This window comes from Harpia harpyja, chromosome 5 (genome assembly GCF_026419915.1).
Source record: "Harpia harpyja isolate bHarHar1 chromosome 5, bHarHar1 primary haplotype, whole genome shotgun sequence".
In the NCBI taxonomy this organism is placed as follows: domain Eukaryota; kingdom Metazoa; phylum Chordata; class Aves; order Accipitriformes; family Accipitridae; genus Harpia; species Harpia harpyja.
Genome location: NC_068944.1, coordinates 58,615,940 through 58,631,393, shown reverse-complemented (window position 1 = coordinate 58,631,393; position 15,454 = coordinate 58,615,940). Strand labels below are relative to the sequence as shown.

The following is a 15,454-nucleotide window of genomic DNA, read 5'->3' as shown; positions in this document are numbered from 1 at the left end:
AGTAATACAGTTCTCCCTCCTCTAGCTAGCAGGAGGAAAGCCCTTCCTGAGCTCCCCCTTCACTAAGTCTCTTTCTGTTACATCCAGCTCTCCACAGCCAGGTCTGCAGCCAAACCCCCTTTTAGCCAAGTTTAAGCTAAAACTTCTCTCTCATGTCTCAGCCTTCCTGGAAAGCGACAAGAGAGGACACAGGGCCTCCAGCACAGGTTAGGCGATAAACTACTTTTATCCCTGGTTCTTCCACTTGAGAGTCTGGGAAACAGAACATCATCTGGTTCTTTTAACATCAATTAATTACCACAAGGCTGCAACACTTAGCTCCTTCAGGTTCAATAGTTTGTTTGCTATTGCCTTTATAAATAAGGACAGAACTTAACATAAGGACAGAACTTAAAAGAGTATAAATGTGCATTTGTGCTTGAAATATTTTAGGAATTTGTCATCTAAAAATTAAAATAAATTCACTGTTAATAATAAAATATAGTTATTTTGTCATTACGAGTTTCCATGCTTACCACATCTCCAATGATTTACAGATTCTCTTTTTTTTTCTTTTCCAAACAAGCACAAGGATATTTTTCATTGCTAGAACACTTGAGCTGGAAGCTGAAAGTCAGGTTAGATGCTTACTCATCAATTAGTAATTAGGATTTTGCAAGTCATGTTCTGCCCCAGTGTCAGCTCTCAAATTACTTTTTACTGCAGCCATGTTAAATACACACCCATATCCACACTCTGTATTTATAGTCATAAATGTAACTACTTTCATCCCTGGGAGTTGAAACGTTGCTGGACAGGAAGAGGACAGGTCAGGAACAGGACTGAGCTTGGCTCTTCATTTGAATTTGTTCTAATGAAAGTGGATAAGAAATCCATTCACTATCCTCACAGCTGTTAAAGCCTTACCCTGAACAGGAACAAAAGCCCATACTCATGACTACTGTGAACAGCAGATATGATCATTAAAATAAAGGCAGTTCTATCTTTTTGTTTGGAGAACTCCCCAATTTATGCTTTGGAATTAAAAGTATTAAGAAAAAAAGTTACTCCAGCTGAACAGGCACCAATCACTGAGCAAAGAGCTCTCCAGCTGGTGCTCAAGTTCATGATGAAATAGTGATTTGGGAGGAAAAAAAAAGCGGATACTCAGCATCAGTTTCAGGGGACAGAAGGAATTCTCCCTCCCCTGCCACACACACGGATGCTGTACCTCTTCTGGATCCTGCTGATTACATACGCTCCTGAGGCATTTTCTGTTATCATCGCAGACAGCGCAGACATGCTATGCTATTTCCTATAAACACCACAGGGTTCCACACTTTTAATCTGCTTCATATCTTCAAATGCAGTTTACTAATGTGGGGAATTTAAGGCAATGTACTTAATTCAAAGGAGGTGTATGAGCATTCTTACTTGTAAGGTGTTTTGAGGATGAGTTATTTTATAGAGAAGACCCATGTGAATAAACAAAGATTTTTTTTTTTTTTTTCTCAGCTGCACCCCTCAAATCTCTGATTCCTGCTAGAATGGATGGAATATGCCCAGGATAATGCCTCTGTTACTATTCAAGCCCATTCCTACCTGTGACCACGACAAGACTTGAAGTTCTGCTGCAAAGACAGCTGGCAGCTGAGACAACACGGTCCCGACGCACAGCAGTCTTGTCTCTAGCTTGCAGTCTGTTTCTGCTACAGATATAAATATATTTTTAATATAAAGGAGTGAGTCTGGTCCCTAAAGATTATAGAGAGCAGGAATAGAGCTTCCCGGATTCCTGGCAACATTTTGAGTCTATGCATTGCTTTGTATTACTGTTTGCGCAACAAAAAAGGTCCGACAACAGGACTAGTGATACCTGTAAATTTAAGCATATTTGCATTTGCAGAACTAGGGGCAAAATGTGAAGTTATAAAAATATTGAAAAGGCATCATATTTTTAAAGCAAATCTCTATTTAACCACATTTAACTTCATTATCATCCAAATAACATACTCCACTTTCTCTTTTGAAGGAGATGCATTGGTCCCACAGGATTCAGCCATTCTTTTTGAATTACTAAGTATTTCTTTCAGGGCACACAGGGAAAGCCCTGGAACATAAGGAGGAAAACAACTCTCCTATTCAAAGAAAGAACAGCACAAAAGCACAAAAGATGTTCTCACTTTGTGAGTGGCTTTGCTTAAAGCAGGACAGAAACCCAGAATGGCCAAGGAAGGACTACTGAGTGACAGAGGATGGATAAAAAAGGTGGAAGAGAGGCCTTTGATATCAAGGGATGTTGTGATGCCTTTTATCTCCAGTGCTGGGGATGCTCGACCGAGCATTTAAATACATCAACTGCTACTGTACACTGACATCAGTGTAAATCACTACAGCACAGTAAGCTTTACCATGACATCTACGAGAACAATTTCAAATTCAGTATTAAAACTGCATAGCACCACTAACCTCAGACCCCTGCAGTTTCATTGGTTTTTGACAGGGTTGTACGGATGTAAGCTTAGGTGATGGGTATTTATTACTTTCTCTTCCCAGCTGTGCTGGGTGAGAAGGTTACAGCCCCAAGACCTGCCAGCTTAACTCATCATTCTGCACCTCATTTCAGCTGTAAATGGTCTTGGGTTAAATCTCTTTTTGCAGAAAGTTTTTAGGGAGTGACACTCAGAAGCTGAAGAAGAATCAGAAAAAACTGTGCACCCACATCCATGTGCAGTCTGGTCACTCTTCTGAATTTGGAAACTCCTTTGTTGCTACCTGTTATTTCTGAATTTTGCCCAAAATAAAACCAAAATTTACAGACATTGTTTCCCTTTCTAATTGTAAAGAGTTTTATGAAGCATCATGTAACATCCACAAAATCATGAACCTCATCAACTGACATCATTGCCGATATTTTAACATTAGCTTATATGGGGTTAGCATTATTCTTAACTTGATTCTTCAAATGTGCTTTCAAAGGACGAATCGTTAGTAAGGATTTTATTATGCAAAGCCACATGAAAATTATTTTTCAGTATTTTCCATTATCTCATTGAACCTTCTAGAACAATGTCGGCTGTCATCAGATATTCTGAAAACTAAACTCAAGAGTTTGTACTGCTTTTTGTTACATACACAAATAATGCACAATGGAATCAGATTTTCTCCAATTGGCTAAGAATAGGAGCCTATTATCGAAATTTTAGGTTGGGCACCAGCATAAGGACATATGAGGGAATATCAGCAAGGATACCTAACAGGACTGAGTTTCCTCTTCTTCACCTGCTATCATCAGAACATGTACTCAGGAACCACTAGAGCTAACCCTTCCAATGGCTAATACCAATGCACCTCACTTCCCAGGGACTTTCTTTTCAGTGGCTGAGGAACATATTTGCTGGAGCCCATCAACATCCTGCAACAGAACAACCTCCAGCCTCAAGTCCAACAAGTCTGGCTATGTGATGGATAGGCAGTTAGTTAAGTCTGTGTCAAAGCAGTTGGGGAATACATACATCTTTATAAATATGCAATTTTTATTGAGGTTTCCAGTTCGCTTACTAGAGCTCAATTCAGTCAGTAGGGCAACTGCTATATGAAATCGAGTCATGGGTCAGCAATCAGAGCTGAAGCCACCCTTTGCATACTAAGTACCACTACATTTTGACCAGCAAGTTAGCCAGATCAGCAGACTTTCGGGCAGCAGCCTGACAATTGATTACTGAAGTTCTGGGCCAAAAAATTCCCACTGGTAAAGGAGACACTGGTGCTGTCCAGGAGTAGGCTTGGGCTGATTCTTCACTGAGATCACTGTATGTTTGGTACACACTTAGTTCTGCAAGAAGAGCCTTCCTTGTGCAATCCACGAATCTTGAAGCCAATGGGTAATGTTATCTTTAACAAGACTTAGACTTGACTTAAATTAAGTCCAATTTAGTTAATTTTCCCAGCCATTCAAGATATATTTAATCAGCTTTACATCATCACTGTGTCTTGAAGTAGTGAACATAAGGTTTTGGAGCTGGTGGCTGAAGACCCAAACACCTATGTGCTGATAGGAGAAAGGGTGTAGGTTGCAACCCCAGCTCATTCTGGAGTTGCTACTCTATGAGTCGCCTTTGATGGCCATACCTCTGCCATCTCTATTTCTGCTTATTGGACTCTGGCCATCTTGCTATGGCGGGCAAGAAGACTTACCAAATCTCTAATAGTTCTGTTTCTGTAGACTCCACCAGTTATGGTTTAAAAATAAAAACAAACAAAACCCATCACCACCATGTTGGCTAGGACTCTGATTTGGGCAAAACTATTGACTCCATATAAACAGGTTTTGTGACTTTTGATACCAAGTCCCTGTTTCACAGCATTTAAATATATTACTAATTCTAAATATGGTAAAATTGCACCTCCACCCATCAAAGAATCCCTCCCAGTAAGTCAACCAGGCCTGCTCCTTCTCCAAGACCGGAACGCTGAAATAAATTACAGCATACCTTCTATCTCCCATCATAAGAAGAAGCATAAAATTTCCAGTATGTTATAAAAATATTGGTTACATTGGCTAGTCTTTACATACAGTTACGACTCAGACAAGACTACTTGCTGCCCTAGAATGAGTATAAGGAGAAAAATGCAAAGGTTTAGGACACATTAACTGCATGTCCAAGATACAGCATTAATACTCTCAATTCATGAGTGTTACTACATAAAATGGTTCAAAATTATGGCACATAATTCTAGAATCACAGAACAATTTAGCTTTGAGGGGACCTTTGGCACTTCCCTGCTCTAACGCCTTGCTCAAAGCAGGGCCAACTTTGAAGATAGATCTGACTGAAGTCAGGACAAGACAGGGCCTTGTTCGGTCAACTCTTGTGTATCTCAGGAAGGACGTGGCCAGCAGGTCAAGACAAGTCATTATTTCCCTCTACTCAGCACCAGCGAGACTGCATCAGAGTACCGGGTCCAGCACTTTGGGGTCTCCAGTGCAGGGAAGACATTGACAAACTGGAGCCAGAAGAACTGGTTTCTCCAAACAGTAGCAACTGTTTTCCTTCAATACCAGTACCACATAAAATCAGTATCAATTTCTGACCAATCTAGTAAAGACTTTAGCCTTTTTTGCCATTGGAAAACACTGTTCCTTAAGGTTCTGGGGAATAATTACATTTTGGGGCCAGACATATACTTGCCATTTCCGATGATAGTCAGTTTCTGGTTGTCCCATTCCAAAATTTGATTTTTCTATTAAATTTACATTCCAAACAGAGCCATTGGATTTTAAAGCTGATGCTCCCAAACAAGTATACCTCTTGCCTTCCGTATTGACTTTTACTCCCAAATCCTGACCAAATTTGTATGTTTAGAGCTTCCTGGATGCAGCTTTCAAGTACATGAATTCCTTTTATAAAAATGCAGCACAGGGACATACAATTTGTTTCAGTGTCACAGTCCCCTTTCAAATGCCACAGAGAACTCTCACCATGAATAACTTGTACCTGTCTCAAGGGGATTTTCATAGACATTACAGGAATCAAATCAGCCTTAAGCAATGCCCTTGGGCAACATACGGCATTTTTATTCATTTCTGTACACCTTCGAACTTCTGCTACATGGCATAAGTAATTTATGTGCAACAGTCCCTGTTTCTTTCTCAACATACTAACACTCAGGTACTCACAGAATGAAACAGCTGCATGAACCAAATTAACATCAGTTATTACAGTTACATTAGATTCAACACAATATACATTTTAGTTTGGAATATTCTCTAGCATCCTCTGTGTGAGAAAAATAGTACAATATAGCATCACTAAAAATATCTACAAATACACGAATTATACAGTAGTAGGAACAGTAGTCTGTGAGTCAGGATGGCCGAGCGGTCTAAGGCGCTGCGTTCAGGTCGCAGTCTCCCCTGGAGGCGTGGGTTCGAATCCCACTTCTGACAACTCCCTTTTGGGGCTGCGGCTGGCCACCAGCGGTGTTGTGTTCCTCAGAGCTCAATTATAGGGCCAGTCCTGTGCAATACATTTACCAATGATCCGGATGCAGGAGTTGAATGCATCGTTAGCAAGTTTGCTGACTCTCTTGATGCCTTGCATAGGGATCTAGACAGATTGGAGCTTTGAGCTATGATTAATGGGATAAAATTTAACAAGAACAAATCCTGGATTCTGCACCTGGGACAGAGTAATGCCAGGCACAAGTATAAACTGGGAGAGGAGTGGCTGGAGAGCAGCCCTGCAGAAAGGGATCTGGGGGTGACAGCAGGCTCAGTATGAGTCAGCAGTGTGTCCCAGCAGCCCAGAGGGCAAACCGCGTCCTGGGGTGCATCAAACACAGCATAACCAGCCGGTCAAAAGAGGGGATTATCCCACTGTACACAGCGTTGCTGTGGCCTCACCTTGAGTACTGTGTGCAGTTCTGGGCCCCACAATTTAAGAAGGACGTGAAGGTCCTTGAATGCTTCCAGAGGAGGACAACACAGCTGGTGAAGGGGCTGGAAGGAATGTCCTGTGAGGAGCGGCTAAGGACTCTGGTTTTGTCTAGTTTGGAGAAAAGGAGGCTGCGGGGCGACCGCATTGCTCTCTACAGCTTCCTGAGGAGGGGAAGTGGAGAGGGAGGTGCTGGTCTCTTCTCCCTGGTATCCAATGATAGAACGCGTGGAATGGTTCAAAGCTGCATCAGGGGAGGTTCAGACTTGATATTAGGAAGCATTTCTTTACTGAGAGGGTGCTCAAAGACTGGAACAGGCTTCCTAGAGAGGTGGTTGATGCCTCAAGCCTGTCAGTGTTTAAGAGGCATTTGGACAATGCCCTTAATAACATGCTTTAACTTCTGGTCAGCCCTGAATTGGTCAGGCAGTTGGACTAGATGATCGTTGTAGGTCCCTTCCCACTGAAATAGTCTATTCTATTCTATTCTATTCTATTCTATTCTATTCTATTCTATTCTATTCTATAAAAATGGGATCTTAAACTAAAATGGGAAATCTAATTGTCTCAGCCTAAAGAAGGGAGCAGTTCAGAATCCAGCCCCCAAAATCTGGTGGAGTTTCTGCTTCCTTCCCACCACCGTGCCTGCACTAGCCCTGCATCTTCCCTGCCCTAGCTGTGATGCTGGATGTCAGGTTATATGCCTCACTGATGTAGCAAGAAATGTTACTCCCCCGCGCTGGTCTTCTGCTACTTTAGGGAGTGGGACCCACCTGCCAGGCAATCACCTGGAATGTTGCTTTAGTGGCAAGAGCAGGGGAGTGAGCGGAGCAGAGCATGAGAAGGAGAAGCCAGAACTTCCCTCTCCCCCTTTTGCCAGCGGTGAGCTGTTGTTTTGGCTTCAGATGCTTCCTAAAACTACAGCTTTCATGTCAAAACTACCTTTTTTGGTTTTGCTTTTTTTTTCTTTCAATTTGCTCTCCCAAATACTTTGGATATTGCATTATGTTCTTGTTTTGTTAAAATTTAAAAACCTCTCAAAAGCACATATGAATCAGTAAATTAATTAAATGTGAATTAATATATTAATATTTTTAGTGCCATAAGCTTTGAATGTTAAATATCCAGTACTGCAAATGCTCAGCAGACATGCAATAATGACCTCTAAACAAACATAGCACCAGATCATTATAAATTTGCAGCTAAAAAAGATGAATTGATGAATTATTTCAGAGGAAGGAACAGACTGAGGGAGTGTTTTATTTATCTGGTATTAACACAGACTCCAACAAAGGTAACTAATGCTTTCCACCTGCAAATGCTACCAACATTGCTTGAATAGAGTTGCTTACCTACCCAAAATACTTATCTACCATACCTTGTGTACAGATTTTCTCCAGAACCTTAGCCCATGGGGTGGTATTAACCCATCCATTCTTACTAGGCAAGCAGCACTACAGTCCGTCAACATATACAGGGATGTTTTGCAGAACATCCTCGCAGAAAACAATGTTAAGATCACCATCTCCTGAACTGTTAATACTCAATCAGTATTTAATTCCATGTTCCAGGCAGCAATTCTACCAGTACTGGAATTCTGAAAGAAGCATATTTGCCTGCTATGAATGCACAGCAAGTCTGGTGTGTTTGGGTCTGCCAGACATACAACAAAATCAATAGGCAGCTGTCTAAAGCAGTAATCTACAACTTAAGTTGCAGGGGGCACGGTTGGCTGGTCTTCCTGTGGGATTCATTTTGGATGAAGCATCCTGGTTGTTTATAGTCTTTCAAGTCCCACCAACACAATTTACAATAGTAGTATATTATCTACCTTATACAGGCATCAATCCAAGTATTATTAGAAGTTATTTCATCTAAACTGATAGTGTAGACTCTTCCTAATGTTTGCAGAAAAAACATAACTGAGATAGAGATATACAGAGAGAGAGAGAGAGAAAAACCATGAAATAATTGTATGTCACAAGCAAAACAGCAACTTGGGAGTCTAGAACCTCCTTAGCTTCATTTCAGTTATAATGTGAATATTGAGATCATATAAATCAGAATAGATGTACCTACAGTATTTGAGATGGTTTAAGCATCCTAGAAAACTACTAGTGAGAAGGCATTCACTAAATAGATTATGCATTCAATCACCTATTCAGAACTCTAGCTTTTTTCTACAGTCCCTTCCTGTACTTTAATCCCCACTGAGAGGCTTGCATGGGGGGAGAGAGAGAGAGAACTGCACAGGCGTCCAGCCACCATTCATATAAGAAAAACCCTAACTCCAATGGAAGTTCAAAATATACTTCAGTGGTCCTAGGATTTCATCCCCTGATTCAAATCTCCATTTTGGACAAGGCTGCACAGGAGCTGCTGGACCTATGAAACAGCAGCAACATAACAGGATGCACAGAGCCATGGGTTAAAAAGTCTGCAGCCATGAACTCTGTATAGCTTGTAGTTAACAGCATTTCCCTTCTAGTAACACATTGTAATGGGTGAATTAGGTATGCAGATGAGATTTCATTTGGATTTTCAATATAATTACACAATAAAAAACAATATTCTGCCAAGTCAACTCTCCCATATTCACAGACTATAATAATGGACAAAAAACAAGAGGGAGAAGGAGGGTTAAATCCAAGGCCATCATAAACAACAAAGACCACAGGATTTCATCAAGAAATCCCTGTAGAAAGTTCAATTACTTGTTCTCTAGCAGATCATTTATCCTGAACTAAAGGCCTGCACAGAACAAAAAATCTGCCAAATCCTTTGTTAATATGTTATGTAGGTTACAGTCACTATTAAGAATATGCACCAAATTGTGGCAAAGCACGCGTTAACTGATAGTAATGATTTCTGTGAAGAGAGTCTCTTCCCATAAATAGTCTTTCAGAAACTTTCACAAGACAGACTGGACAGAATCTAGACAGGCATTTGAGGGAAAGAAGAACAATTACTTTTAAAAAAATCTGATTATCAGTATGTATGCTAGCTATTTCATAGTCACATGCCAATATCTGCACTCTTTTTATATACAAACTCTTTAGTGAGGCTAGGTTCAAACTCTTCACATGAATATGTTGAGCTCTCTAGTCAATTTAAAACAAAAATAATCACATCAGCTAGACAAGATGTCCAGGCTTAAGTAAGTTCCATTATTAAAGGAAGCACATGATCAACTTTTTCTGAAATTAAAACTGCATACATCTTCGCCACTGCTAATCACAAGGACTCAGACCAAACTCTGAACATTCGCATATGCTGCGAATATTTCCTGTGAGAAAATGTCACAAGGCAAGAAGCAGAGAACCACAAGCAGCTCAGAAATCTTTTATGTCTCTGGAGTGGTGCACAAGGGAGTGCTTCTGGTAAATAAGATACAGAGAATGACAATTTTTTTTTTTTTTTTAAAGAAAGGGACTATGCACTTTTTCAAACAAACATATTTCAGGATGCCAATGCAAACAGGAGGTAAAAGCCATGGAAAGATGTTGTGCTTTACCAAAGGAGCAGTTTTCTTTCAGCAAGCCTCTGTTAAATACAATCTCTCAATTAATAAGGAGTAAGTATTCCCTTATTCCTGTGTGGCAGCTGCAGCCAGAGCTGTACCTGTGAGCAGAGCCCTTATTGACCAGAAAGGAAAGAACAGAGGCAGACCCCAATCCCTATGTGAACCCCCCCTGAAGGGGTTTCACGGAAGTAGATAATTTTATGGGCAAAACAGGCTTCTACCGTTACTACCAGTGAACCATCATACATAAGAGGATATTGCCACATAGTATTTTTTCCTTCATAGAAAATTTTCTCCAGCAAATGAATGGCTGTCGCCAAACTCTTCTTCTCCTGGTTTTATGAATGTTGCCCATGGACTACAGGAGAATACAGCAAGGCAGAGACCATCTCATTATATGCTCATCACAAAGCATAATAGATACCCAGATCTGATCAGTGCTTATCACTCAGCATGAGTGACTGAACAACTGAAATGGATGGAAACTGTGTGCAGTATTTCTCTCCTGACACCAAATCCACACATCACTTTGAAAAGCATGAGATGAAGTTCAGCCAAGTATATGCTAAGTAGGTGGACACTGAGGGAGTTTTGAGATATCTCATTACTTCCACTGCTCATTAGTGGATAGGACAGTATATTTCCAACACTTTGTGGTCTTCAAAGATTTTTTTTAAAACAGAAGTAAAAGGAATAATCAGGATACCATGGCTCACCTGCTCCCTTTGTCATTGAAACAAGCCTATACTGGCAGTTCAAAGCATGCCTGAATTTGCGTTTATCTTACTGAGAAACAATCCATTACCAGCGGCTAATGATCTTTTTTGCCCTAATGAATCTACGTCGAAAGGAATCTACCTGGGGCTCCATGCTGTTCACAGTTATTAAAACATGAAAGCTGGACTAACTCTGCTGAGGACATTGATGCTTAACTCTGATGTCATTAAATGTCAGCTTTATGAACTGGAATCCATTCAGACAATGCAAGTCTATCCTTATATTAAAGATTATGTATGCAGAAGCTCTTTTCTCAATGCAGGGGTCCTGGGTCTCTACTGGCATAAGCCACACTGCAGAGGTGCAGGCCCAAAGGGCAGCTTTGGCGTGAGGAAACATGGGTGCCTGGAAAGTGAAAATAATACACAGCTGTGTCTGATAGCATAGAGATGCTTGTGACAGCACAGGCAGAAAGCTACCTGCTGCAAGTCAAGCTTACATGTGCATCTCCTATGGACAGACATTATCACAGTATGGGGCAGCTTGTTATTCTTTCTGCTGCTAGTGCTTTTCATAACACATGCAAATGATTGAATAAAACAGTATTTATTTGCAAGGCATGCCTGTCCTGAAGCCAAAGTCTTGCTCCTCTTGCAGAAGTCACATTCCCCTTTGAAAGGTAATGGTCTCTTTTTACTGTGGGCCAATCCACTGGCTGTTTGCTGCTAGGAGTATCCACCCTTACCTCAGAGTGGTAATTTCATACTCGTGTTTAACTGGAACTAATTTATTTTGCTGTTTCTTCAGTGCTGGTGTTAGGCTCTGACAGCTCCAGCTCTCCCCAACACAGCACAGCATTAGTGGATGGTCCCCATCCCTGCTGCACGGCTACAGAGACTCCCCACCAAATCACCCATGTACTTTAATGCCTCCTCAAAGGGGACGGCCCACAAGCCTTACATCATACAACCTCTAAGAAAACAAAACTAGATGCTTTCCCACCTTTCTTTCTCATTAACTAAAATGAGGAGCAGAGCTATATTACAGCCTTGTGGCAATGTGCTGGTTTTGGCTGGGATAGAGTTAATTTTCTTCACAGTAGCTACTATAGGACTGTGTTTTGGATTTGTGCTGAAAACAGTGTTGATAACACAGGGATGTTTTCGTTACTGCTGAGCAGTGCTCACACAGAGCCAAGGCCTTTTCTGCTCCTCACCCCACCCCACCAGCGAGCAGGCTGGGGGGGCACAAGGAGTTGGGAGGGGACACAGCTGGGACAGCTGACCCCAACTGACCAAAGGGATATTCCAGAACATAGGATGTCATGCTCAGCATGTAAAGCTGGGGGAAGAAGGAAGGAGGGGGATGTTCGGAGTGATGGCGTTTGTCTTCCCAAGTAACCGTTACACGTGATGGAGCCCTGCTTTCCTGGAGATGGCTGAACACCTGCCTGCCCATGGGAAGTGGTGAATGAATTCCTTGTTTTGCTTTGCTTGCATGCACAGCTTTTGCTTTACTGGTTAAACTGTCTTTATCTCAAACCCACGAATTTTCTCATTTTTACTCTTCGATTCTCTCCCCCATCCTGCTGCAGGGGGGGAGCGAGCAAGCAGCTGTGTGGGGCTGAGCTGCCGGCTGGGGTTAAACCACGACAGGCAATCAGCATTGGACAAAGCAGAAGATATCCAAGCAACAGCAGTGTCAAGATTCTTTACTCAGTACCTGGTGTAGGGTTTACTGAATAACAATAATAAAAAATACCTCTGCATTGTCATGTGCAATTTTGCTTACCTCCCTTTTTATATGAGAAACACTTAATTTTCAGGAGAGAATATTATAAACACCAACTGGAATATAATAAATAAACAGCAAATGTCAATAAACCTGCCTCTCTATCTGACTGGTGTCAGTTAAGGTAAAATAAAGATTACAATCTCTGTGTAAGCAAAGTTATATAAGTAGGTGAGTGGGTTTAAAAACAAAACACATCTCAGAAAGTTATATTTACCTGTCAAAGCAAGTAAACTACCAGATGAAAGGAAGGCTAAGTCTGAATATGATTAAAGCCTTATTTTCTTCCCCAAAGAGCACAGATTTAGACTTGCTGAAGTCTGCATATTTAAAATACACAATAATAAAGATGAGCTATTGAGTCATCACCAATTATTTTAAGAGCAAATTGTTTATTTATAAAGAAACTGACATTTATAAAGAAAGACAAGAAGGACTCACAGTTGAAGCAGTCTTTGGGGTTTGGAGGGGTTTTTTTTTTTGTTTTTCTAACTTAATTTACTTTTCCTTTCCATTTCTAACTTCAGAAGTATCACATTTCAAATCTTTCCTTTTTGGCTTCTCCTATTGCGGCCTTTACAGTTTGTGGCAAACCTTTCACACACCTTGATAAGATGTCATCTGTTAACGTGATAGTCCTATCTATCAAACAGGTGAAACTAAATAAGTGTTATAACAGAAATCAAAGCTGCCCAGCAGTCAAATGTCACAAACACCAATTTGTTTAGCTCTTTGGATAATGTCGGGTCCCCACCAACTGGCCTAAACGCAGTTAAAATTAAGAGGAAGCTGTGTTGAGTTTTCATAGAGAAGAGGTGAGCACAGGGCACCAGTCTGCCTTGTGTTTTAGCTGCTGAGCCTCACCAGCAGCCCACATGGATCACACTGGGGATGCTGGCATTGGACAGGTTTCTAGCATCTCCACGCTGAGTCACAATGCCCACGAGAGAAACATGGATCAATGTCAGGACTCTCCCTGGGCTGCCCTGCATGGATCGCAGGCATAGCTGCATTGCTTTACCATCCTCTCCTAAATAACCTCTCCTCCATAATTAGACTTACTCTTTATCTGCAGTCTAGCCCAGTATCCTCTTAACACACACAAGAACATCCATGCTGGATCAGACCAATGGTCAGCCTAGCTCAGCATCCTCTGGGATGGTGGCCAAGACCAGCCCTAAGGGAGAAATCAATACAGACAGTGGCAAACAGCAGGGCAAACAGTAGGACAAAGCTTCCCAGCTCCTGGGAATTTGGGGTTCAGAGGCTTCATAATATAGAGGTATTTCTCTGTGTTTCATAGCCTGCAACAGACTAGAGAGTCACCGAGGCTGGTGGGGACCTCTGGGGATCCTCCAGTCCATCCTCCTGCTCAGAGCCGGCTCAGCTGCAGCAGATTGCTGAGGGCCATAACCAGTTGGGTTTTTACTGTCTCCCAGGATGGAGACCATACAGCCTCACGGCAACCTGTTGCAGTGTTTGACCACCTTCACATTAAAAAAAGCTTTTTCTTATGTTTCCTGAAATTTTTAGCATTCACATGCTGCTGCAACAAATTCCAGAGCCTGCCTATGCACTGCCTGAGGAGCCATGAAGAAGCCTGGTGTATGGGGTGGGGATTATAATAAGGGCAATGTTTCTCATGTCTCACTACACTCTGCATGGGACCACTGCTCTAACATAATGTGAATTGATCTTAGAAAGGTTTTAAGACCACAGAAAAAGTCTTAAGACAACAGCATTCATTACTTTTATTGGAATACTCTGAGATACTTAATTTTCCTGGGTTCTGGACTTTCACTGTGTTGCCCAGTTCTGGACTATCATGATGTTGTCCATAAGGATTCCTTTCTTTGTCTGTCTTTGTCATGAGCAATGGAGGCATCTAGCATTGCTCCATAATACGCAGAGAACCAAGATAATTCTGTTTGCAACTAGTTTCTGATAATAAATGCCAAACTATTTCTCGTCTCTCAGATTAGAAGAAGTCAGGCAAAATGCAATGACTTGCCAAAAGGTAAATAACCTTTTGATGGCATCTTCCATTCTTGGAGCTATTCTCATAAATAGCTTTTTTGTTCTTATGATGCATCTGTTGCATTTATTTCTCCCCTTCCCATGAGACTCCCCATCTGCTATACACATCTGAAATGGCATCTTATAATTCATGCTAAGAAAGCAGACTTATCTATTAAAGACTTCAGATTCACTTTTCATAAAGATCAGCAGGAATAGAGAAAGATATTAGGAAATCAGACCTAGAATTCTGTGTTCAGAAAATAACCTTGTTCATGTTAAGAAACAGACAAAAAAAAAAGAGGCTTTAGGGATGAGGGAAGGTTTCATCTGACAGTACAGTTCACAGGAGAATATGCATTTAAAATAAGATGAATAGAAGGAGCTGACCAATCACTCGTCATATAGAGGAACTAAAGAGTTTGCCATGATAAGGCTGAAGCCACTGGTGTTGTTCTTTCACTGTGGTTATTTAATGCAAAGAGTATCTTAGAGTTATATTAAAGATGGAAGATCAAATAAGGATAAAAGCTAAGACTGTGTGGTCAACCCCAGCCCCTCATGGAGTTTGTTATGCAGTTTTGGATTAGCTCTTGAGAAAGCTCAATGTCTTCCGGAAGAAAAGTTAAGTGAATAATAAAGCAGGTTTTCTACCTTGGTTGAAACATGGATAAAAGGGTGGAAGTCAAACTGTATTGAGGCCATAAAAAGATTACAGAGATTAAGGCGAATACAGTATGACGTAAGAAGTCCTGTACACACCGGGGTTGGCTCTTTTGGCTTTGCTATAATGCAGATAGAAGAACGAATCATACACCAAACATTATCCAAAATAAATCATGCACCATATCTAGTGGTAAATGAATTATCCCTACTTCTCAGAACTGCTCTTTTCATAAAGAGTCACCTCTCTAGACAGTCTGAAGAGAACTGAGTGAATTTTCTTCCTGTAACTGTAAGAACCAGGAAACAGAGCTAAAATTCCCATGTC

At 41.1% G+C, this 15,454-nt stretch overlaps 1 protein-coding gene and 1 non-coding gene across 8 annotated transcripts in view; one reads left to right on the top strand and one right to left on the bottom strand.

The window, feature by feature from the left end:
• OXR1 (oxidation resistance 1) overlaps positions 1-15,454 on the bottom strand; it is a 305,008-nt gene that overhangs the window by 236,433 nt on the left and 53,121 nt on the right. The window lies entirely within an intron of this gene.
• On the top strand, positions 5,847-5,929 carry TRNAL-CAG (transfer RNA leucine (anticodon CAG)). The gene has a single exon. It is a non-coding gene; the product is annotated as a tRNA-Leu (tRNA).